The sequence below is a fragment of the Hipposideros armiger genome, unplaced genomic scaffold, assembly GCF_001890085.2.
Source record: "Hipposideros armiger isolate ML-2016 unplaced genomic scaffold, ASM189008v1 scaffold_140, whole genome shotgun sequence".
Classification (NCBI taxonomy): Eukaryota; Metazoa; Chordata; class Mammalia; order Chiroptera; family Hipposideridae; genus Hipposideros; species Hipposideros armiger.
Genome location: NW_017731490.1, coordinates 166,110 through 191,788, shown reverse-complemented (window position 1 = coordinate 191,788; position 25,679 = coordinate 166,110). Strand labels below are relative to the sequence as shown.

Genomic DNA, 25,679 nt, shown 5'->3' with positions numbered 1-25,679 from the left:
TATATATATATACATATATGTATATATATATATGGTTAGTTCTGAGCTTTTCATGAGCTATTATTCCTACCTCCAGAAAATGCCAGACAGCGTTAGGCGGAATAACACATCAGAAAAAGCTATTTAAAACAATTTTTAATTGGAAAGTTATCTACCAAGTCCTAAAAGTTAAAAGCTTGTTAAAGGACCCTGGGATTAGGCTGATTTGTATGAAGAGGTTAAAGACAGCCATCAACCAGCAGACATGAACTCTCTTCCTTTGTGGTCTTTTCTTTCCTCCTGGGTTATTTCCAGGAAAGGACATGGGAGAGAATGTTTCTAGTATTGAATCCTGGTGTATAATTTATCAAATCCACAAGGTAACTCAATCAATGATTTTTATGTTTTTGCTTTATGCAGGATTACACTGTACATTTTGCTTAGTTCATTAAAAGAATAGGAAAAAACTGAAGGCAAAATGTTATATTGAATTCTCATTTAGAGTCTTTGGATGCCCAATGATTTCAATTAGTTGAACTTTCATTGTGTAAGGTAGAATTTTGTCCTGAAGTTTTAGCCTTATCTTGTGCTTCCTCTGCCATTTTTCTTCAAGTAGGCTGCATTATGTTAAATGATTTCTTTTCTATTATAAGTTATACATTAGTAAAATCTATCGAAAGAGTAAATTGTTTTCTTTGCATTCTACTTGCATTAATGACATGAATAAGGAATGAGACAAAGAGTTTTGTAGTTGTGTTTGGATAAATAATTCTTAAATATAATTGGAAAATAAAAGAAAAAAATACTATCCAAAAAAAATATCCTGAGGTTGGAAACAGTATCATTTCTTGAAGCAACAAGTAGGTTCTGCAACAATTGATGTAATGCTTTCTAAAAGGAATCTATCAGTCATGTTGAGGGAGCACTAGAGAAAAACTCCCTAGGGCAACACAAGGGAGTTTTCATTTTGCCTCAAGGTTGGTCTCTTTGGAGAAACCTACCTGCATACACCATGAAGAAGACCAGAGGACAATATTATATTTTCCTCTCAATAGGTCATGGCTAAAAGCAAAACTTGGAATACTGACTAGCTAAATATCATTCTTTTGTTATTAGACAGTCGATGTGAATGGATACACACCAGAATTTACAGTAGACTATCAATGCAACTAGTTCCACTGGTGTGATACTTAAGATTATCTTAATGAGTATAATACTTAATAAGTGAGGCAGATGTGGAATAAATGTTGAAATAAAAACACCAAAAAGGCCTTTTGGGGGTGGCTGGTAGTAGTGGTCTTTCATAGGCATACTTTCAGAGGAGGTGATAAGATTTTGCATAGGCTTGATTGTTTTTTTCCTTAGTACATATTTTTATTTTATTTACATTTACCTATATAGTAACTAAAACAGACAATTATAATTTGTTGCACCACCTGACACAGAAAGTTAAGACACTGGCAGTACTATTCGTGGCTGCAATTATTGTAGGATAAAATTTTATAAATCAACTAAAATGTATCATATAGGCATGGGATTTTAAAGAGATTAGACTATAATAGTAAAAAGGAATTGCAGTTTCATGTGTTTTGTAAATCAGAAGGCTATGTGTTTTGCAGAAGTGGGAAGGTACTTGAAAAGGGAGGGAACCCTACAGAATTAGAAAAAAATGAGCTTGTAGCAATAGATAGTCTTTAGGGCAGTAGGCAAAGATGTCTGGGTAGAGTGGGTTCTTATGGATGGCGATCGGCTTTGAAATTTCCTCCATCTCTCAGCAAATGTGGTGTTCTATTGAATAAGACAGCAGGAAGCCAACCACCATCCTCTCTACTTGTAAGAGAAGGTATAAAGAACAAAATAATTGATGAATTCATTACTACTCCCTGGCTTGGTTAATGCAGTTCATGTACATTCTGGAACTCTGACCTGGAAGTGGGTTTTGGTTACACTTCAGGAACTATTTACCTGACATCACCATTTGGCTGCTTTATGGAAAGCAACCTGGGCCTGCCTCACCTCTAACGCGAATATTTGGTAGTTCTGTCATGATTGTGGAGCATAGGGACATATAAAGATACATCCATTATTGTGGCTGCATTTTATTTTGGTAGTGAAAAGCAAAGCAAAATGTATATAGTGAAAAATAAAATGACATATTCCAGTATGTGTTAGTGCAAGATCTATGAATAAACACACACACACACACATATTTAGTTAATGTTTTTAATACTTTTAATTTTGGAGTAATTTTAGTATTATAGAAAAGTTGTACGGTAGTCCAGATAGTTTCTACATTAGCTAGGGTTCTCCCTCCAGAGAAACAGAAGCGATAGGAAGTGTGTGTGTGTGTGTGTGTGTGTGTGTGTGTGTGTGTGTGTGTGTGTAAGATCTCCTGACCAGATCTCAATTTCCCATTGTCAGGTACAACTTATATCATCGGGAATCATGTAACCCTGACCCACAGTGTTTTGTTTTGTCTTTAAGAATGGAGATGTTGGCGAGGGACATGCTCACAACATGAAACATGAAATGCATGGCAGCTAGAGTGTAAATCAGCCACCGTGAGTTTCTATGTATGTGGGGACGGCGGAAGGGCTGGCAGTGGATTCACCCACCGGGTGGGGACTGTGGAGGACAGAGCAGGACTGCATTTCCTCTGTACACTTTGGCTATTAGACCTGTGTGTCTAAAAAAGAAAAAAAAAACAAGGCTCACCTTTTGTATTTAAATATTAAAAATGATCCCAACTGGAAAATATGCTATATAGAGAAAGAGGCATTATAATAAGAAATTGGCTTGCATAGCCATGGAGGCTGACAGGTCCTATCATTTGTCAGGGGCAAGCTACAGACCCAGCCTGTTGGGTAGGTCCAATCCGAAGGTTCATAGGCAGGAAATCCAGAAAGAGTGGATGTTTCAGTTTGAATCAGAAAGCAGGGGAACAAATGATGTCTCAAATCAAAGACAGTCAGGCAGAAAGAATTTGCTCTTATTTATAGAAGGGCTGTCCTTTTTGTTTTATTCAGGCCTTCAACTAATTAGACAGGGCCCATTCACATTAGGGAGGACAATCTGCTTTACCCAGTCTACCAAGTACAATGTTAATCTCATTCTGAAACACCCTCACAGACACACCCAGAATAATGTTTGAACAGATGCCTGAACACCCTGTGGCTCAGTCTTGTGGACACATAAAATTAAGCCCATCAGTTCCTATATGCCTCTTACCCATTTCCACCTAATGCTACTATCTTACATTACCATGGTATATTTGTGAAAGCCAAGAGCCAACATAAGTATATTACCATTTACTAAACTCTGTACTTTATGTGAATTTTGCCATTTTTTTCTATTAATGCTTTTTAAAAATGTTTCTTGGGTTCTGTCCCCGATACTGCAAAGCATTTGGAATTAATTTAGTTGAATTTTATAGTTATTTTATTGTAATATTATACCTTACTTTATTTGTTCATTTCCTGTAGATGGCAATTATTTCCAATTGTTTACTCTTACAAATGCAACTATTGTATAAAAGAAGTTGAACTCAGGTGAATTCATGAAGCAACGAAGAACACTTTTTCAGTTCTTTCTCCTGGCTCTTCAATCTACCCCACAATCTATCCTATAGAAGAAAAACCTAAGACTTATTCCATAGCATTTTGCATTACTTTTAGCCTTAAAATCAGTCTCTTTTTATTTTTTTTCAACTTTATTGAGGTATAATTAACACATAAAATAGTAAGATATTTAAAGTGTACAATGTGATGACTTAATATAGATATATATTGTGAAAGGACTACTCCCACTGAGTTATTATTTAAATAACACATCCATCACCTCACACATTTACCTGTTGTTGTTTTTTTTTTCAGTGAGAACATTTAAGTTACAAGTTTCAAATATACAATGCAGTGTTAGAAGTCACCTTTTAATAACTAAAGTGTATTATGTAATATAGTCATAAAAGCCTTGAACATTATTCAAAATAAATAGACTGCTTTTCTTCCACCTGGGGTCAGTTTCAAGGTTGGAGGCATGCCATGGTGAGTGGAGTATGGTTAGACGTCATTAGAAGTGAATTTTTAAACCTTGGGGGGCATTGGGCATGGTGAAGGGAATGAGGAATGAAGTTGTGTTAAGAAAAATTATCCCAAACTTGGAAAGAAGGCTAAATGGTGGTCAACATGTTTCTTAAGGTTACATGGATAGGTTTTTTTAACAGACCCATCTGAGGATTATCCATGAAAATATACTTTGTTCAACTCACTTTAAACAAAGTCCCAGGCTTTAGTGAAGCTACATGTTAACTTGTATTTTTTTTTTGTCCAAGAGAAATGCAGATAATTTAAAATAACTTCTGTGTTAGAAAAGATAACCCCAGAAATTACTGTTAGTTGTTCTATAGAAATCAACAAATTTTGTAAGTAACCAAGCAATCTTGTTTTCGTATTCATTTATTACATTGTCAACAAACCTCAATTCCTCAAATGTTCTTTGAACTGGGTATACTACCTTAATGCTTTCCTCTTCAGTTGCTTTTTCTTGATACTTGTTTATTCTGTATTTGCTTGAGTCATATGTTTAAACTTTTTGAAAATTAACAGGCCAAAGGACCGCGTTTTACTTTTGGGGCAGTTATTTAATCTGGCCTCTGTTTCCACTGGGCAATGCAGATGCATAGTTAGTTGGGGGTTACTCTTTTTAGGTGTGCTGTTTTGCATTTTTAGAGATCCTCTTGCAGTGATTTCTGACTGAAGCCCCTTGGCAAATGACGCCTGTCCTCTGGAAGGCTGCTTTATTATACTCCTTTCTTCACAGATGGGTCTAGCAGACCCATCCAGCTCTTTTGTTGGAAGTCCACTGTCTTTGCCGATTCGAGTTACCCACCATTCCTCCGTTCACCTCCATTAGTAAAGTGCAAGTTTCTCTGAATGCAGTCAGCTAGGAAGATTGTCCCAACCACAGCCTTTCTTCTTCACCCTTCTCCAAATGATAATCAGACACCATGCTCTGTGGTTCCCAAACCTGAGAGAACACTTATTCAGCTCTTTAGGCATTTGGCCCGAAATCTCCTCTTTTAGCTTGAAATAAGAAGAAGCAGCCTTCCCAACTCCTATTTTTCCCACAAGGGGACTCATTATATCAGCATCTCTCTCTCTGAAGAAATCTCCTCTGTCTCTTTACTTCTTCCATATTTCCTTGGTTATTCTTCGTAATTGTGAATAGTGTCATTCATGAACATGGTCTGTTTCTTCAGTTTCTTAGAACTTCTATTTACTTTAATATAATTTTATTCATAAAAGTCTTATACAACATGACAAGCTTCATTTATTTGTACCTTGTACTTTTAGGTTTTATGATATATATATATATATATATATATATATATAATGTATTATTTAATTATGATTGTAAAGTTTTCTGACTTTTGATCATTAATTTTATGGTGAACAAACTAGCGTTCACTATTTTATTTCTATTGATTTCTAGATTTTCCAAAGGTTTCCTGTCCTATACAATTAATGAAAAATGTATTGTTTTATTTCTAAATTTGTATCATATATTTCATTTCCTAGATTTATTGAAATCGGCCAGGATCTACCACCCTCCCTGACCAACACACGGCCTATAAGGTTAAATGGAAGTGATGATAGTGAGTGTAACTTTATTCTTCTATCTTATTGGAAATGCCTAAAATAACTGCAAATGTGATGCTAGGTTTAGGTTTATTGGCATGTTTGAGATATTTTCTTATTTAGTTGAAAAAAATAGCCTACTTTATAGCTAACATTTTTTATTTGATTGTAATTTATTTTGAGTTTTGTAAAGGTCTATTTTTTAAATGTATTTGTATGATCATATGCTTTTCCCTTAAATCTTTCAATTTCCTGCATCAATCACTGTTTTAATACTTTTTAAAAAAGAAAAGACTTTGAATTCTTGCAGTGGAGCTTTAATGATGACCATATGCATAAATACCTTGGTACATAAGTATGAATAAAATGTAAAAATAATTGTACACAGAGAAACAAATTTAGGAGAGTTGCTTCTATGTCTTGTATTCCATATGAATTCTCTGACAACACTTATTCCTCCCTTCTTTTTGCATTATAATGTATCTTAAATAGTAAACTTCAAATGCACAAAATATTCTATATAATGTGGAATCTATTTTTATTCAAGCACTTGTGATTGACATAGGTTGCGTATTTGGATTTAAACTTGGATATTATGTATTAGCAGTTTAGGTCCTTTTCCTTAATGCTTTTGAGGGGGAATAACATAATTTCTTTTCTCCATGCAAATATCAGGGAAATTAGAAGATTCAGACAAATCATAAATATGCAATACAGTTATATTGTGGAAGCAAAGTTTTATGATTATTGTCATTCATGAAATGTGTTCTCAATAAGCATTGACGAACTCCTGTAAATGCAGCAGCATTTGCTAGGAATAGCAAGGCCAGAACAAACCCACACATCATTAAAATATAAAGCTCGGCTATAACTCATGCAATTGTTAATTTTCTTTAAGTTATGTTTCCTGATAATACAAATATTGACAGAAGTATAATTGTTCTACCTATGTTTTTCTGTGAAGCCCTCTGAGCACTGAATCTTACATATTGTGGCTGCTCAGTAAATCCTTGAATGTTTGGCTGACTTCATTCCTTTATTCCTATTAACAGGAACATCTGCATTCATCGACTATCTACTTAGAAAAACAGCCTTCAGGCAAAACTTTAAATAAGTGGAAATTATTTACAGTAGAAAAGGGAAAAGTCAGAATTGACTTAAAAGTTAAAATGAAAAAGTATAATTTTATTTTTTCAGAGTAGACATACTTGAAACTTTATCAGGTATGATTATTATTATAAAAAATGTTAGCAAGAGTTATTAAGTGAAGGCCATTATGATAATTAATATGTGGTTATTATATTGTCTAATTTGTTCCCTCTGTTTTTTAAGCATTTGTTTTTGTAATAGAAAACAAGGCTGATATTATATCCCCAGTCATCACTGACAATGAAGCAGGTTATTAATATGCACATGTCTATTAATATATTTCCATATATTCAATATCAATTACTTCAAAACAAAACAAATAATGAAATGTCTTAGCCCCAATTGCTGACCAACTGCTCAAATTCCTAACTTTTAACACTGGACTTCATAGCTTTCACAGAAAATCCTTGAACTAGTTCATTAAAAATCACCTGTGCTACTATAGCCAAAAATATTTACAATGTCCCAATTAAAATAGCAAACAGAACCTTCTTAGAAAAGTCTGAATAGGGCATAACCCTTCACAATGTCAGAATCTATGGGGACTCAAAAGAAAAGAAAGAAAAAGCAGAGAGCTACAACCTCACGCACACACACACACATACACACACACACACTCTCCCTTCCCCACCCTGTGTAACAGCAACAGACATGAGCAAAATTCAGCATAGCAGGTTGCTATTAATTCAGAGATTTTATTTAAGAATATTAAGTTCTCAAGGCTAAAACCTAGAAAGGAAGGAACAAAGAAATAAGTATCATACTATATAAAATAATGCCTAATAAAACATACTAATCTCTTGGTATAATAGCCATATGGGAATTAATTTATACCCATGGCTAAAAACTTTAAAAATTTGTAGAATTCAAATATTAAAAATTAATCATCAAGCAGGCATTATTAATCTTCAAAACAAAAATCAAGTTAAAACTGCTGTTTTATACCGTATGTAAAAGTCAATACCTAAAAGATTAAAATCCAAGTAAAAAAAAAATAGAAAGACATTTTACAAAATACAAGCTAAAAGGAAAAATATATGTAATATATTTAAAGACAAGAAATTAAAATTCCCCAAATGGGAAAACAAGTCAGAGAAACATAAAGTAACTGGGAGAAAATATTGGCAATGTAAAAACGAAAAAAGGGTGGAATGATATTCTAATATACCAGTAGCTCCTACAAATCATAAGTTAAAACCGGTAACCAAATGGAAAAGAAGGTAAAGGCTATGACAGCAATATACAAAGTAGAAAAGATTATCAATTCATATTTTCAATAAGTATATAAAAAGGTGTTCAACCTTTTTATTGATCTGGAAAAGGCTAATCAGTGATCAACAATTTTCATTGCTCATATTGGTAAAAAAGTTAAAGATTTAATAACATCCAGTTCTGGTAAGGGTGATCAAATGAGCATGCTCATATATTTCTGATGAAAGTGGCTATCTCAGTGACCTTTAGGGAAACCAAGCTGGCAGAATCTAAAATTGAAATATGCATTCCTCTAGACTCAACAGTCTCACTTTGTAGTTAAAATATGGAAAGAAAAGCCCCGTCATATAAAGATATCCTGCAGAATTCCTTGAAGTAATAAAAAAATAAAAGCATCCTAAATACCCATCAATAGGAAAATGACTAAAAAAAATCATAACATTCTATAAATATCTGATATTATATGGTCAATCAAAAAATGGATTTCTATATAAATGTTTAGTAAATGAAGTAAATTGCAGAGTAAGATATATGATAGGTGGCATTTTGTAGACATAAATTTTAATGTGTACACGTATGTTTCCTTGTTTATGTGGCTATAGAAACTTGAAAACATGAAAATTATACGGTTCATATTTTCTCCTTGAAGAGTAAAAGAGAGGGATGGAGACAAGGGAGTAGGTAGAGAATCTTGGTATTTACTTCTTTGTATCACCCATCGCAATGTGCTTCTTACGCTTTTGTCATTTGACAGGATAATCCAATAGAGCATAATTCTTAAATTTTACTGAAATGTGCGTGCAAGTCTGACAAATATTTTAAGGTACAAAGCTCAGTTTCTCATAGAAAAGAAAGACATTTTTCTCTTCCATTTCACAATTACTGCAGTCTTTATCCAATAGCTGATACTGAGCTTTACCAAGGTTTATGAAATCTTCAAAATTGTCAGGAACCTTCAGAGGCAAGGAATGTTTCCTTTCAGGGCATTTCGGCTGTTTGGATGAGCACTAACAGATTGTGGCTGTTGGAAAATCGTGATCTAGTCTGAGTGATAAAGTGAAGCACTGTAGTTCATGGCAATAAATGCCACCTGAAATGACTGTATCAGTCAACTAATATTAAGAACATATTTGAGGGCACAGTATCATGTCTTGGTGTTTGACACCCGGGTACAAAATATTTTCTAATGTTTATTAGCATCATATTGCTTGATAAGACAAGGAAGCTTTGTTGGTTTCAGAGGTGCTTTATTCCCAGGACCATTATCCACTGTTGCCTTTGACAATGTAGAATTTGAGATTTTGTAAAACTGTAAACCCTTTAACTTGACTTGTGGATGCATTTACAGAATATTCATTCCATAAGTACTTATAGCCTTATAATATAGTGTGAGTTGAGTGCTTTAAGACAATTTTTAAATTTGGTGTTTCAAAATAAGAAATTAAAATAATCAACATACATTAAATAACTTTAAAAATTAATTGTATGAAACTGACCATTCTGTTTTGGTGTTAATAAAATCTATATTGCCATTGGTTAAAAATATTCCATAGCAAGAGATTATATACAATTCTCATTAAATTAAAATAAATCCCATATGACAAAAAAAAAGCAAATACTTTGGGGGAAAAAAGTGTCAAAACCATCTGCATGTTCAGAAACTTAATTCAAAATAAATGTCGATCATGTCAATCTGAAAGGTATGTTTGGATGCTCATTCACTTTGTATATTGACTTAGAAGAGTGTTTGTTTCCAAACCTCGCTGTGCATAGTCTGATTTTTTCCACCACTCTTCTTATATTACTAATTAACTTCTATTAATGTAACTTGTTAAATGCCTTGGTAGGCTATAGCAGCTCTTCATACAATATTTCTCCCTGGGCTTCTGATTCCTATTGTTTTTTCCTGTTCTTTCCATGCCTCCAACTCTTTCACCAATATTTGCAGCAAAGCTAACTCTAACCTCTATCAGTGACTGACAATGTTCATTCTAATCTGTTCTAGTGCCACAGATAAACAAAATTTTACCCTACTGTTTTCATTAAGTTAAATAATTTTTATTTACTTCTGCTAGTTTGTCCCATTTCCCATTTTCTCAATTGCATGATGATTTTTACTTGTATTTCAGTTTCCTTGATAATTTGTATATATCCTACATTTCATGGAGAAGACATGATTTAACTTACATACTCTTCATTTATTTTTATTTGTTTTCTTGCATTTTGTGAAATGTGCTTGAGTAATGATAACTAACTTCTTGTATATAAAGAGGGAGTATAAACCACTAGCAGAGCATAGGAAAATCCTTGAATAAATAAATGTTTTTAGTTTATCCACCACACTCTAGGATGACAGTTCGAATACAGGGGAAGAACTTAGCTAACAAAGATGTTAATATCCCTTTCACATTTCAATGAAAAAAGCAGAGTCTTAAGAAAAAATACGTTGAATAACATCCCTAAGTCTGTTGCCCCCTTTTGAGACTGGACCATAATTTATTTTGTTTTTAAGATGTCCTAATTGATAGATCATCTATTATTTATATATTTACTGAAACTCTGTAAGTAAAAGCCCAAATTTAATCTGGCAAGTCTATTAGGAATCCGTTTTTCTTTTCTAGTTATAAGATATATGCTTTTCAGTTTAATCAATTTACAAATGCAGTTCTGAGGCTGCAAAAAGTAAAATACAGCCTCTAGTCATTGCTCCTCAAAGAAAGACACCCTCAGGGCAAGCTGTCAGTTTACATTGCAGTAAAAAAAAAAAAAAAGTTTCAGAAGCATCAGCCTCCAAATAATAAGCACATAAGAAGCTGTAATATAAAACACATATCACAGAATTATCTTGATTTATGTGAGTAGCACAGATAGAATTACCTAAGGGGATATGCAGTGCAATTGAAACAGAAAAACGCTAAGTTCAAATTGTGTCTCTCAATAGTTTGCAACAAAGAGGCCTTGCTCAAGATGGTTATAAACTGACTTTAATGGAAGTCAGTAATTTATCTGCATGTTGAAACATGTAATTGTTGTTTCTGTTGATGTAATCGCCATAATGAAATTTGGGGGTGGGGAGGGAGACCAAACCATATTTTCAGGGTATTAGAAGTTTTCTGAGTTTACAGTGATAGTTTATTAAAGATAAATAATAAATTAATTTGACAGGCTACTAAATCACTTGTTAAATTTTTATATGATAAAATATGCTTTATAATAAGAGACAACAGGGAAATGAAATGATGGCAAATGATGAATGGTGCTATCTGAAGGCTGATTACTACTGAAAGATCTCTTTGTATTCTCTCATTTTTTTATTCATAATTTAGATTTATTTAAAAACACTTGATGTGCTGCTATTGAATCAAAACTATGACTATGAAATATGAGGTTGCATGGATGGGAAGGAAAACAAGGAATATGACAAGAGTTTAGCAACAATCTCCTTTTCTACCTCATAGTAAAAAACTCTCATTAAGTGTGAACTTCAATATAAAAATTAAATGACGCCTACTGTGATGATGGAAACCAAGAAACAATAATATTCACACAACAAAATTAATCAGTTTATGCAATTTGGGTGATATTCTTTGATAAAAAGTAAAAAGTTTCTCAGAGGTAGGTTCAGAACATAAAATCCTACAGTGATGTTTCAAGATACCTAAGACGACATGTCTAAAAAAATTACACGACACAAAAAGCTTTCTTTATAGCCCCAATGGTTATGTAAGCTTTCTGCCTCAAGTAACAAGACATGGAATTAAATAAGACAAAGTATGTAATGAATACAATAAAAATCAGCATAAACAACTATTTAGGAGTACTTTAATAAGTCACCCTGTCCTTGAAAGAGTAAGTAATCTAAAATGCATAAAGATATATCTTACAATAATATAATTCATTAGAATTTTTGATATTACAGATATATACAATAAATTGTATACATGAAATGACATAGAGAGAGCTATATGAAGTGATTTATAAGTTTTACATATACAGGATACAATTTTTCCATAATAAAATCAATAAATAAGACTAAAATAGTATTCCAAATTAATGTGAAGATAATATTTAAAGGCTGCGTTCCTTGAGCTGCACTGCAATAAAATTATAATTAAATAGTGAACAATTAATTATAAATCACCAAAAGTTATTGAACAATATGTGTAACTGAATAGATCAACAGCTCAGAGAAAACTCAAAATACTTTAATATATTTTCATCAAATAAACTTTCAAAATTCTTGACTTCTCTTTTTAGTTAGCTCTAACTTTTAAGGAACAAATAATATCTACCCATATAAACTGTTTAAGGGCATTGAAAAAAAATATTCCAGTTAATTTTATGAAATGCTCAAAATCCTTAATTTAATGGATAACAATGAAAAAGTGAACTGCGCACTAATCTTGTTTGCTTGCAAACTTTAGGGCGCAACAGTATGGAGACGCGTGCAGCTTGAATGATTGCTCCTCTTAGGAGGATGCCCCTGGCTGCTGTGAGGAGGTTACCAGGAGTGCGAGGCTGTTGGGGGAGGAACGCAGAAGCTGCTGAGGTCATGGTGTCTGGGAACAAGATGGTAGCAGCCGTAGAAATCATAAGGTGTTTGGGTACTGGATATATTTTCAAGGTAAAGCTAATTTGATGCCCTGAGTGATTGGATGTGGAGCGTCAGAGAAATCAGAGGCAGCTGGCTTTTCATGCCTTAGAGAATAAAATCTAATTTTATTAGCTATGGGCTATACCAGATTAGGCCCCACATGCCTAGTCAAACTCAACTCCTCTCCTCCTGACCTGGCGCATAAGATGCCAACCCCCTGGCCTTTCACTTCCCAGGGTGTACCCTTAAATCTTTCCCACCTGGGAGTCTTTGGCATAATATTTCTCAAGTGATTTTCCTCAGTTCTTGTCCTGGCTGCTTTGCTATTGTCATCCTTGATGTTGAATCACGCCGTAGGTCTCAGCTTACATGTACTCGTTCACAACCACTTCTCTGAGCATCATGTTAACATGCACGACCCACCTACTTTCCTTCACCTTCCACCCAAATCATTCTTTATTACAACATCTTATTTATTTTCATTGCAATCCTTAAATTTTCAAGTAATTTATGTCTAGATTTGTTTTCTTACCTTCTTTTGTCTCTCTCACCAAATTTCATTAAGTTTCATGAAGTCAGAAAGTAATTCTGAATTAACTTCTAATGCATATTGGGCCCCTACTGAGGGCTTGGCCTATGATTGACCCTCATAAAACGTGTAAGTAAATGAATAAATCCAAACAAAACTGAGCAAATGGAGCATCTATTCCTAATTAATTAAAAAGGAATTAATTTTTGATAGGATAACACATTATATGATAGAGAACCCTTATCTTAGAACTGTCTTGGTACTCCTACTTAACTCTGGAGTAAAAATATGCTAAACCGTGTCAGGATGTGACAACAGTGCCCCTCAGCTGGGTGGTTTTCACCTTCCCTTCAGATGCACCCTCTTCTCTGTGCCTTCGGAGCAATCCAAATGGAAGACCTTCAGGGTTCCTTCACCTTAAGGGTTCCTTTTTGGTTTACCTGGAGTTGAATACCAGCGGAAGTGATAGAGGCCGAAGGAGAGGGGAGCTGGAGTACGCGTTCTGTGGTTTGCTTTATTTAGGATTACTCCATGCTGACTGCATCTCTCAGCACACTCCAGCCTCAGGTCCTGGTAAATACCGTCTCACTTATATCTTTAGCATAAAGAAGTATAAGCCCCCATTCTTATGAGACCTGGAACCTCACTGTATCGCATTTTCTTTTCTTGTCTGGACTTGGACTTAAAAACCACTATTAAAATTATTATATTGCAATTTATGTAACCTCTAGATATAAATAGTGCAACATGGAAATCAGAAATAAGAGGTATAACTGTTGAAAATAGGAATAATACAATTATTATGTATAGAGGAGAGATGTATTTATGAAACAAAATTGAATAAGAAGTTTTGTAAGAACTTTAAGCAGTTTAGTCAGAAAATGCACATGGAACAAAGCTTTCCCTGTGTATTTTCCAACTTTTGTTTAGTGCCTCATAGAAGATTTGCACTTTACTAAGCTGTTTGCCTCAATAAACTCATCTAATCCATACCACAACTCAGTGGGGTTGTTAATAATAATAATAATAATAATAATAATAATAATATTATTATTATTATTATTATTATCATATTGCATTAATTTTATCAATGAGCTGACTTTTGCTCAGGGATTATGTGATTTCCTTTAAGTGGAAAGCAGGAGAGTCAAGATTTGATCCCTGACAGTGTAAATCTGGGTGATATGCTCTTTAGCTTCACTCTATACAGCTTTCTATTGCAACCCATGGTGTATAAGTTTAAACAGCTGGAAAATAGAAGGGAAAATAGATGTTTTCAAAATAGGATCTTTAATACAAAATATAAACAAATATAATAAACCTATCAAAAATGTTACATATTCTTTTGACAAAAATCACAAATTTTTATCTAAGGAAATTTTTTAAAAAGATGAATAAATAGAAAGAACATGTCACTAATTGAGAAAACACACTTCTATAAAAAGTTCAATTCTCCCCAACTTACTTAATAAATTAAGACAAAATCAATTTATGTGCACCATGCGATATTTTCACTCCAAACTTGACAAATGATTCTGAGGTTAATATGGAAGAATAATAAAACAAGAATGTCTATCCAACAGTCAAACAAAACAAGAGCTGTATCAAGATGCTTGCCAGAGACTAAAATATAGTACAAAGGCATAATAATTAAATGGTGATCCACATGGAAAAAATAAGAAGAAATAGACCACTTTATATTCAATGTTAAATGGACAAAGGGCATTGTAAATCTCTGGCAAATTTTCCATAAAAAGTTCCTAGATCAATACTCATTTAAATGGAAACAAATGAAGTTGGGTACCAAGTTAATTTCATTTATAAGTCAAAGTATTATGAATATTATTATATAAAAAATAGTCAATAAGCAACAGAAATACATTTGACAAAGGGTTAATTATATACATATATATATATATATATATATGTATGTATATATATGGTGGTCAGAAAAGTCATGACATATTTTTTGCAACGAAAAACATAGAAAAAATACATCATGACTTTTCCAACAACACACACACACACACACACACACACACACATATATTTTTTTTTTAATTGAAAGAAGACAAACTCCTCAAAATAAAAATGGACAGATGGGTAACCAATTCAGAAAATTAGACTTAAATGTCAAATATATATACTGAAAACACTGTACTTAACTAGTAAACAATACATTAAAATTAAAATAAATTATTTCCTTCATACAAAGGTGGCACAAATCCAAGATAATGATATTATACCATTAATAAAAGATAATGGATTATTCTTTCTAATAATTGACCCATAATCAAGTTGTCTTTATATCTGAACTATAACTATATTGAAAATGAGTCATTGAAGGTTAAAGAAACATTTCTTAGAGTTCTTAGTAAGGAGGAACATAACAAGTATAGAAACAAAAATTCTTTTAATACCAAAAGCTAACTTTTTAGCCATTATGCTTTATAATACTTATAATTTTTTCAAAAAAAATTTATTAGAATGCACCAAAATATTAACTATGCTTATATTAGGAGGGGATACAATAATTGGTGCAATAGGGATATGTATTTCATATTATGTTTATAAAAAATTTAGGATGCAATTTTTAAGCTGTATTATTAGATAAGCATTATAAATAGTATTGCCTAAAATTTAAAAAAAAAAGTAGATGGTATCATATATGTTTTCAACTATGATTATCTTGGATAGTAGAAATAAAGGTTTTAATTTTTGGTCCTTTAAAATATTTTTTGATAGTTTTCCATAATAATCATATAATGCTTTAAAGATATTTAAAGACAACTGAGAGTTGTACATTTTAATTTTTTATTTAAATGTGTAGATTAACATGTAGGAGTCACTATAAATTCCCAAGGTCACCATGTTTCAGCCTAAGATAATTTCTGTGTGGCTTTGCATTTTCAAGAGTCATTTGAATAATTTTGGCTGTACCCCAAGCACAGGAGAAGGGCAAGGATGAAACAGCAAGGGCTTCACAAAAGTATTTATTGACTTTACAAGAGCAGTGACACCATCAGGTGAACACCATCAGGTGGCAACTTCTAAGCACTTTTGTGTCACTGAGAATGACACCAAGTTGTGAGGTTTCATTATGATGATTTTGACAGCTGTGTGAACTACAGGAATCTTTTCATCACCTCCATCTTTCATGTTTTACCTGCACTCTTCTCCCTACTCTTTCATAGATCTTTGGCTCGGCATTTAAAACTTTGAATGAGTCAAGTTCATTTGATTTTCCCAATCTCCTATCTCCTGACTACAGAAAAGAAAAACTGCGACCACAGCAGTCGTTTCATGCGTCTCCAGCTATTCCATCAAAAACTGTGCCACGTAGCTTCCTCTCCTCCTCTCGCCCCGAACATCATTCTAACCATATTTTCAAAGTCAAGATGTAATACTACTTGTTTGATATTTCCTTCTGCTTCTGATAACCTTAATATATCTGCCTTCCTAAAGTAAGTATAGTATAATCCAATATATAAAGAATTTTAATACAAGACTAACAGGTTCAAAACTGTTGTGAAAATTATTCTTTTAAACGAGCTGGAGAATCTCACATTGAAATGCAAACAACAACAAAAATAAGCTAATGAAATAAAAAGGCACTGACTATTGTTACCCTCTTTTTTATACCTCCCTGATTTCTATTTGTGTCTTTTCTACATTTTTCAAGACTAGCCTTTACTTGAGGATTCCATTTCTTACATACACGCTTGGTAGGTTACTCCAAACTAGAGCAATTCATTTCTCTTACTGTAATGAATACAGGCCTTGAAAAAGTTAACCAAAGAAAGCTTTTCTAAACTTTCCATTTATATGCCCTCTCCGTAGAATTGAATGCAGTTGACCACTCCTTCCTTCTGTAAACTCATCTTTCCTTGGATTTTGAAAGGACATTTCCCCTTTCATTATGGTCATCTGCTATTAATGTTAAAATAATAGTTGTCTTCTCCACAGCCTCCAAGTGCTACACATTTAACTCTTATCAACCCTAACTCTCTCAAGGCATTCTCTTCCAAGCACACAATGATAATTTCCACATATAAATCAAAGATTTGCGATTTTCCCTTCAGCTGAGATTTTTTTCCCTGAGCTTCAAATTTATATCGACTGTCCTCTTGATCTCACCAGTTGAATGTTGCAGAATCCCTCCAAACTAACAAGTCAGGAACTGAAATAATGATCGTCCCCATTTCCTCCCCAGAGCCAACTCTCTTCTGGTGTTTCTTGCCCTAATGAATGGTGCCTGCCCTTCCATGAGCCAGAAACCAAGGAGCCCTCCATGACAGTAACCTGTCCTCTTTCCCATATCGGATCTATAACACTGTTGTTAATTTTATCTTCTAATTATATGTTAAATCTGGTTTCCATCTCTAATATTACGTCCAAATCTCAGTTAATCTTGTCCACACACAATTGCTCATGACTACCTTATTAACGCACTCCCAATTCTTGTTTTCTGCTCTCCCCTTGGCTAATGTACTCTTCTCACTTAGGTATAATGATGCCTTCACAAAGCCTTCTCCAGTTTCTCAGAACCACTGGTTATGGCAGGTTGTGCTTTGAACAACTTTAGCGGGCATCCTTCACTCTGTAGGCTTCTTCACTTATAAATTCGTAGGTATTTGACAGTTTTTCAGCAGATGTCAGTAAAACGCCTTGAACAAATGACCCTTTTTTCTGTATTACATAAAATCACTCTTTGGGCTAGTAAGTAAATGCTCATCCCTCACTCTCTTGCTTAAATGCATTCAATTCCTCCTCATTTATTTCAGGATTCAGCATAACAAATTAAATATGCAGTAGAAGGTCTCACATGTGAGCTGACCCTGACTTTCTCTCGTCCTTTATTTTATATCATGCTCTCATTACTCTCTTTGGCTCAGTGGTCATTATTATTATTATCATTATCATTATTGTTGTTATTATTAATATTATTATTATTATTATTATTATTATTTCATGAAGCATTAAGTGCTTTCCTGCCACACTACTTTTTCACCTTTTATTTCTGTTCATGGAGTTCTCTTCTCTTTGTCTTCACCTAGTTAGCTCCTAACCATTCTTCATATCTCAGCTCTACTCTTAATTCCCTAGGAAAATATTCTCAAATCTTCTATCTAGGTCAAATTCTTCTGCTATGTCCTCTGAGTGATCCATGAACATCCCTACTCATAATATTTAGCACATTATAATTTCAAAAATTTATATTACTATTTGATTAATAGGTGTTTCTCCCTAAACTGGAGTATGCATAAAGAATAGTGATCATGTCAATTTTGCACAATATGTATCCCTAATTCTGAACACCCTTGACCCAAGAAGGTTGGTCTTCAAAAAATCTTAAAGGAAGGAAGGAAGGAAGGAAGGAAGGAAGGAAGGAAGGAAGGAAGGAAGGAAAGAAGGAAGGAAGGAAAGAAGGAAGGAAGGGGAGTTTGTGCCTACAAATTGGCATGCAAGGTTTTATCAGAAGTTTTCTGATAATAACGGTGTTTTTTGGAGTATGGATACATGTTAAAATGTAGAGTATAGAGAACATAAGAAAATATATTTTAATTTAGTTGAGTTTATAAAGAGATTTTACGTTAAACCATGATAAGTAATTTAGAAAAAAATCCTAAGATAGGAAAGTAAAACTTTTTCAATTGTACATATTGTATTTTGAAGCTTTTGTTATTGACAATAGACTGGGTTTAAATACTTGAGACATTAAATATTTCACATATTTTCCATTGAGTATAACCATTTTTCCTATAAAGCTTCCTAAGAAGACTTTCATTAAAATGCTACACTTCAGTAACTAGAACATTAATAACAGGTGACTATATCTTTTCATTATCTATTTTAGTTTCACAAAATTAGTAAAAATGTTATATTTGAATAATACTCAATTTTGGTGGATGGTAATGAAATTAGAATTTAACCTGTGACTTCATTTTTCTTCATTATGATTAAATAACGTGTTAAAAATAAATGTTATTCAAATTCATTATATAAAGTGAGTTTTGTTTAGATTTGAAACTTGCAAAATTAGATGGATGGGATAAATTTATTAAAGAGATTAATGGGATTTGCGTTGGCCAACAAAATGGATGATACATTCATACAATTTTCCAATTGCTCAGTAAACATCTACAAAATTCATCTATATATGTATGTATGTATGTATGTATGTGTGTCTACTATGTGCTATGACATAGACTAGACTATGCAACGCTAGAGATATAGGCCCTGCTCTCACAAAGCTAACAGTTTCGTGAAACAAATGTAAAAATTCACAATAGCTAATAATGAGTATGAAGATAAAGCACCACAAGTGTATATGGAAGAGATTCCAGTCTTTGAATTTCAAACTAATATTCATCAAAGGAAAGATAGTAAGAGAAAAAAGAACTGATAGAAAAAGATTATACTGAATGTAGCAGTAATGAAAGCAGCCAAATCTGGTTTTGGGGAACATTAGGGAAAATATTTTTAAATGAATGGTATGTGGAGTAAATGGATAGTAGTTTCTTTGGCACTAATGTATGGTTGAAGGAGAAAACTAGTGAGAGATGAAGCTGGAAATTTAAAAATAGAACCAGATATTGGCTTTGATTTACAAATTAGATGAATAAGTTGTGGAGATCTAATGTACAGCATGGTGACTCTAATTAATATTATAATAACTGTATTGTATACTTGAAATTTGCTTAGAGAGTAGATCTGAAATGTTTTTACTACACAAAGAATGACAACTATGTGAGGTGCTCGCTATGTAAATTAGTTTGATTGTGGTAATCATTTTACAATAAATATGTATATCAAAACATCACAAAACAGCCTTCACTGTAAATATATACATTTTTTGTCAGTTATGCCTCAGTAAAACTAAAGAAAAGATACCAAGTTATCAGCAAAGAATGTTAATGGAGAGGAAGTAATGTGGTATGATTGCATGAAATAGCCACATAGGAGAGGAAATGGCACACATATACATACACAAACACTTACAAATATACATATTCACTAAATACGTCTTTATATGCACATTTATACATAAACATATATAGAGATCAGTGAAGAAAATATTCAATTATATATGTATGTATACATACACTCAAATATATATTATTGTGTACATATGTATTATATATATGCAAATATATGTCATATCTATATCTATCTATCTATCTATATACATATATATATATATATATATATATATATACATATATATGCTCAATAATTGTGTTTCCCTGGTAGCACTTTTCATTCTATTCTAAGAAAGTCAGCAAAGACCTTCAAATGGATAATTTCCAAATGTAGGACAAGGTGCTTTTGTAGTGATCAATATTATTTATCTACACATCTGTTGTTCCCCTTGGTTCCTAACTGTTGGAAAACCAATTTCATTTAAATTCAGGAACCAGAGGGTAGACCGAGAAGAGCAGTGTGCTCTTGCAACTGCTCTGAGGTACGAATCGCGATTGTTCAAAAGTCCGAGTGATAATACCATTTTGCTTTTCCAGAAATCGAGTCAGTGTGTCCATATGACCCAGTTTTGGCCAATAACAATTTGGAAGTCTGTCTAGAGAATAATTTGCTTGCCTTAGAAAATTATCTTACAGAAAAATATTTCTTTATCCTCCTTCCCATTTGGAATATCATTACATGAGAATAGGATATTTAGATCTTTGCATACATCTTCCAACATGATAAAAAGAGCAAAATGAATTGCAAAGATGTCAACCCAGAGTTCTACAATCATCAAGCAACTAAATGAATTTTGGGATTATCTCTATTCAAGCTTTATGAGGCAAATGTTATAAAATATCATGACTTAAACTAAGCTAATTCAGCTTTCCTTTTATTTGGAGACAAACATATTCTTACTGGCATTCTGCCTATAAGACTTGTTTATAGCAAGGCAAAGGGCCAAGAAATGGGATAACCCCTCTTCCGCTCTTTGAAAATCTAAGTTATCCATTAGAAAGCCTAGAAGAACTTCACTGTTCTAGAATGATTTGGTTGTTTGTTTTGGGAGAGCATACAATGTTGAGTAAAAGGACATTCATAGAAAAAAAAGGAGATGAATAGGAAAAGATAAACCAGTTTAAGGTGAGGGTTAAAAGCAGAAATGAAAAAAATGTAAATACTACATTTACATTTAAATATAGAAAACAAGACTGATATTTCTAAGCTAAACGAAAATCATAAATGAAGTAGAAATCAGGAAGTAGAAACTAAGGGTGGAGAATCTCAGTAATCTAAAATATCTGTAACATTCCCTTTAAAAATAAATGTGTTATTCCCTGACCACTTCTTGATAATGATCAGATTTTTACTTGCAGGACGGAGTAGTAGGGGAGTAGTAGGTTATTTTTAGAGCCAGCAGGACAAATTGAGCCAGTCTTGACAAAAGGGATCCTCAAAGAATATAGAAAGTAATGGTTGCTTGGGGGCAGGGGGAAGGGCAGTTTTGGCAAAGAAATAAGGGAGGATGTGTAGCCACCTTGGGGCTGAGAAGTAGCCCTTGGGTTTACTGGTACACAAATCTAAAAGATCAGGGAACGCAAAGGCAAATGGCTCCCTGAAGCCTATGAAGGTTACAGAGAGCTGAAGGCTACAGCAAGCTAAAAACCATTTATGAATGATCAGCAATGCCCTTGCAAAAGACACACTAATTGATGGGGGAGTAAGTAAATTGTAATGCGCTTCTTCTGACAGTATGGCATCTGATGAGCCAGTGAGCACCAAAACAAGTTAAAGGTCAATAAAATTTCAGTGCAATCCACCAGTCATACAAATGTCAGATTTGGAAGACGAATGCTGTACCTTTAAATGAAGGGCCAAGGAAAACTCTATGAAATCGAAGTGCTTGAGTGTGATCTGTAAACTGGCCTAAATGCAATACGCGGACCTTATATTATTACAAGAATCAAAATATTTTGAGGATGTGTTATGTAAGTGCTAAGCAATATCAATAATACTGAAACTCTGAAAGATCTTCTTTAACAAAGGTAATCAAGTAGAGGTCTTAAAAATCCCACAGAAGAGCCCATTTAGAACAAGTTAACGTAACTATATACATACTGGTGTATTTTTAATTTGATATTAATACCCTTTAGGGACTACCAAGTAAAAAGAAGATTCCATAAAGGAAGTGGGTTTTATGGGGGGCTTTGAAGGATTATGGCTAGAACTGCATGTAGAGATAGACATATGTGTGGGCCTTAGTTTCGCATAGTGCATCGACCTGACTGTTAGCTAAAAACAAGATACTCCACAAAAGCAAAATGTTGCCTCCACTTGAGTGTACTGCCAGGCTCTTGTTCTTAGAAAATGCAAAAACCGGTTTCATTTTTACTCTTACACATGTTCCCTTCAAAAAGGTCTCTCTACTAAGTGATTCTTGCATACTGTCAACCTGTTGAGAAAATGAAATGGTATGTTAGCTCTCTGTTCTTTGATTGCATCGCTCATTGGTTCTAATGTTTGGGACTTCTTCTAGATGTGGAATATCGTAGGGCTTTATTTGAGTAATCGCCTTTCTCAGAAATGTTTATGGGTATCCTGGCTTTGAATTGATAGCATCTGAGCTGGCAACTTTATTCTTCATCTTGAAGCAAACCTCAGTACCAGCCTTCGCTACCAGGCCAACCTCTAATGTCCCTCTAACATGGACCTTGCAGCCTCAGTCTGTTATATTCAGCACACTCTATGTACTCACTCTCCATTGCAGAAGGATTTTGTTGATCTCTAATTTATAATCTGTACTTCATTTGTGCTGGGTACTTACACCCAGCTTTGCTTTTCCTAGTTCTCTTACTCGAGAACATCAAATGTTCCGATCCTTAAGAACTGGCTTGGTACTTCTACCTGGAGCATTTTATGTAACTTTCTAACAAATGGCTGCTTTGACTTCATTTCAGGCTCATATACTTTTATTTATCTCTCAGCAAGTTATATCTTTGGACACTGTGATCTGGAAGGAAGACCATCCCACACAACCAGGTTGGGTTACCTCAGGGTCAGCCGTAATCACTCTCAGGTTATGGTTTTCTTAATATGGAATGCCTCACCAATTGTGTCATCCTTGCATAGGGCCACACTAATCTGCGTGTCTTTCTAATTTTAGCATATGTGCTGCCAAAGTGAGCATCATTCTCAAATTACAGTTATCCCTCAGTATCCACGGGGAATTGATTCCAGGGCCCACAAATACCAAAATTTGTGGGCACTCAAATCCCTTATGTAAAATGGTGTAGTATTTGCAGATAACAGCCTATGCACATCCTCCCGTATAATTTAAATAATCTCTAGGTGTCTTATGGTACCTAATACAATGTAAATGCTAGGTAAGTAGCTGATGCACTGTGTTATTTCGGATCCACTTTGTGGAGTTGTTTTCCATCCATAGTTGGGCGAATCCATGGATGTGGAGGGCCAGCTGACTTCTGTTTCCATACTGTTTTGCCTTACAGGTGAGGCACATATAACATAATAATATGTCTCCAGTATTCAGAAACACTTGGACCGTATTGTTTTGGTGAGTCTTTGCCCTGTACTATTATGTAATTTATCTGTTAGTAATATATTGTCTCCATCTTGGGTTTCTCTAAGGTAGAGGTAGCTTTTTCCTTTACTCTCCTCATTTCATAACAGACAATGTGATATTTAATAAACTACTAAATGGATTTATGTCTGAAGTGTACAGTAATAATTTTAGAAGAAATAAAGTTAAATCCTTGTTATATAAATATGTGGAAACCATAACTATTTATATCTTAAATAATTACTGGTTTTTGATAAGAAATATATATTGTTGTCTTTTTAATTGAATAGCTAGCTGTCTTTTTATCAAATCCTTAACACGTTTGTTTAGTTTCATAACTAAGGGAAAACACCTTATCAGAATTTCACTTCTATATCTTCAGACATTCTCTACGTACATTACATATACATGTGTATATTCTTCATATTCTAGCTTATAATGTGTTTTTAACATAAACATAAAATTCATGTTTTTTTCTATGCCAGCATCTCCACAGCAGAATTTGTAAGCTTTATTTTCAATAAGTCTTTTCTATTTCATGTAACCATTCCCATAATTAACTAATCCCATATTAGTGTGTGTTTAGATTTTTTAATCTTTTCACTTTTCTGAATAGTGTGTTGATGAATGTTATCTAACATGAGCATTGGCCACAGCCTTAGTCTCCTATGATAAACAGCTCTAAATGTATTGTTAGGTAAATGATGTGCATTTAAAAATTTTAATATATATTCCTAAATACATAAATATGCCATCAATTTTAAAATCCTTAATAGTAGTTTATATCTCTTGCTTTCTCTTTCTTAAATGTCAGATATAGACATTTAAGTTGATCAATTCTTCAGTTTATTGCACGCGATTTAACATCGGCCATCAATTATAATTTGTTTGATTTTGCCTTATTTCCCCATCAGCCACATCCTCCAATCCTGTTCCCCTCTGCGTTCCCTTTTGAATGTGACTAATGTACGTCCTTAGATATATGCGCCATTCTAAAATCCCCAGTACCATGTTCCTTTATCTTTGTATACATTTTTGATTTACAAAAATAATGTCCTGCTCTGGAGCTCATTAAATTTCTTATTCCTCTCAACAGTATGTTGTCACTGGTACTGGCACTTTTGAGAGTACACTGAGTTCATGCTGTTAACTCTACATCCTTCACATTTGCGTCTCTGGTTCCTTTAGTGAGGGGAACCTGGTTGTCTCCAACTCCATAAGTGATGCATTAAATGTACACACTTATATTTTTAACAGACTAGTGCAAACTTTTGTTTTCCCCAGACAGATGCCCACAATAGGGTCTGTAGATGTATTAGCAATTTGATTTGTAGTGTCTGGTGGATCTGATGGCCCCATGGCAGTGCGTCTTGTAGGTGGCCTGCGCTTGTGCACAGGTTTCTCTTGTTCTCGGCCCCTATCCAAACTAGCAGCCTTTCAGGTCACTGGGAAAATGGCCCTGGGCAGCACACCCCAGTGAGGGATATGTGGGCTCCAAAATCCAAAGGGGACCACGAGACATGGTGCCTCTTTTTTTGATGTTGTTATCGAAGGGACAGAGAACTACGTATCCTTCACCTTAGGATAGATATCTCGAGAAGCCTTTCACCACAGGACCCCTGGAAATTTTACTGAGGTGGAAATGCAAACGTCTTAACGATACATCTAGAGGAGTTGCTGCCTCTTGCTCATTAGCTCTAATTCACATAATATCACTATAATAAGCTGGTATAATATCTTGGCAAATGAAAGGTGATCAAGGTCCCTACAGACTAAATTATGAAATAGGCCTGGAGATACCCCTGAGGGAGGACAATGGAGGTGGCCTGCTGGCTTTGCCAGCTGAAAACAAACTGTGCCTTGTGATCTTTATTAGCATGCATCGAAAAGAAAACATTTGCCAGATCAATATATGCCTTCTAGGGGATGTGTTAATTCACTGAAGCAATGAAATCACATCTGGAACAGCAGCTGCAAGTGGAGTCACCATTTGGCTAATTTACAAAAATCCACTGTCATTCTCTAAGATCTATT

At 33.9% G+C, this 25,679-nt stretch overlaps 1 long non-coding RNA gene across 1 annotated transcript in view; it reads left to right on the top strand.

Moving 5' to 3' along the window:
• The window catches only part of LOC109386846 (uncharacterized), a 32,180-nt gene extending 9,075 nt beyond the window's left edge, over positions 1-23,105 (top strand). The window contains exons 2-3 of the long non-coding RNA XR_002124863.1: positions 5,556-5,632; positions 23,050-23,105. This is a non-coding gene — a long non-coding RNA (uncharacterized LOC109386846). The remainder of the gene's footprint in view (positions 1-5,555; positions 5,633-23,049) is intronic.
• Positions 23,106-25,679: the final 2,574 nt, after the last annotated feature.